This window comes from Calidris pugnax, unplaced genomic scaffold (genome assembly GCF_001431845.1).
Source record: "Calidris pugnax isolate Ruff unplaced genomic scaffold, ASM143184v1 scaffold44, whole genome shotgun sequence".
In the NCBI taxonomy this organism is placed as follows: Eukaryota; Metazoa; Chordata; class Aves; order Charadriiformes; family Scolopacidae; genus Calidris; species Calidris pugnax.
Window position 1 is genome coordinate 36,966,596 of NW_015094506.1, and position 1,799 is coordinate 36,968,394.

Here is a 1,799-nt window from a genome sequence, read left to right on the forward strand (position 1 = left end):
GGCGGAGCCGCAGGGGGGGACCGCCGGGCGGGGGGCTCAGCGGACGGTGGGGTGAAAGGCTCGGCGCCGGTCCCCGCGCAGGCCGGTGGTGGGCAGGGCTGCCCTGAGGGCACCGGTGCTCCCTCAGCGGTGGGAGCAGCCACCATCACCTCAGGTGGCACTTCGGCCCAGTCTCAGCCTGGTCTGCTTCATTACCTTCTCTTTTTTTTTCCTAAAAAATAAAACCCCACCATTTGTTCCAGTAAATTCACCATGGAAGTGGATGGATCAATGGTTCAACACCTGGAGGAAAAAACTCATTTTCTGAGGGAGAGAATTGAGTGATGTGTATCCCAAATACCGGCAGTCGGTGCGCTGCAGCGGATGGGCGGGCAGCTGCTGTCTCCAGATAACATTTCCACTGGGTGGCTGCTCAGTCCTACGCTGAGTGCACCACTCGTTATCTTGGGTTAGTGAAAAGGTAATAGTTTTTGCCAAATAAAGGATGCAAGTATGAGGAAAGGACTTCTTCCAGTTAAGGAAAAGCCTCTATCATTTAAGGAAAACCTTTTGTAAGGAAATAAAAGGAGTAAGCACATCATGACAGAAAAATGCCGAGTGATGGTACTAACACAGAAGCGATCTGTTAAGCTTTGGCTTGTGATGCAAGCACTTCTTCATGGAGATGGGATTTGTGGTTTCCAAGTCAAATCTACTGTCCATGGTGGAGTGAAATGTCTTACTAGCGCTGTGTCTCAAATTGGACATTGAGAGAGAGGTTTTACCATCTCTCACCATCAACTTTTAAGCAATGTAGTCTTCTTTTAAAATACAGACATTGAGTTCACCAATAAGGCCAAGTTCAAACTCCATAAAGATTTTTGGGTTTGAGACATCCCAGGTATCAGAGAACACTTTAAAGAGCCTAGTGCCAAGTAGCATCTTAACTCTGAAGTACAGCAGAAGTCAATTGAAACCTTCGTTAGGTGTGCACATGCAGGTGTCCAGAGGTGCTTTCATCTTGAGGAGCTTAGCTACATCCTCAGCTCTGCTGCGTTTTAAGACACAGACAGGAAGAGGTTTAAACTCCACCCAGCCGTGGAGCTGCGTTCAGCCCCTGTGTAATGCGCTTGAGTAAAACCGTGGAGCTCGTGGGTAACAAAGTGCCAGGAACACAACTGCTGTCAACTCCCTTGCTGCACAATAACCAATTGACTGTAGCAACTGCCTAAGAAGTAATTTGGAGAATGCGCGTTCCCCAGCTTCCAGGAGAGGTGGACATCAGACTCAGAGTAAGATCATCTTACATTCTTGCTGATGCCACTGAGTGACAAATGTCAAAATAGTAGAGTAACAGCAGCTCAACTCTGCCTCTTGGTCATTTACATGAACATTGGTAGCCCCGTTAAAAATACCACTTCGTTGAACAATCAAAAAATAAGAGAAAAGCAACCTGCAAATCACAATCTCAGCAACGGAAATTCAGAAAATTTCAAACTACTGACTGTAACCCTTTTGACCCTGATAGTCCATGCAGCTATATAGCGTACAGACCCACCTTGCAGTCTTCCCACACAGTCTTATTTGGATTTGGCTAGCAGGATGCCACGAGAGCCCATGTGGAAACTCTAGCCAAAGTCAAGGTAAATGACACCCTCTGCTTTCCCCTCTTCCACAGAGACACTCATTTCATCATAAAAGGCAATGATATTAATTATGCAAAATTTGCCCTTCTGCCTTCCCCTTCTCCAGTTTGGTAGTGCCAACTAAATTAATGTTAAGTACTCTACTGATTAGGTTGTTGCAGGGACGGAGTGGGG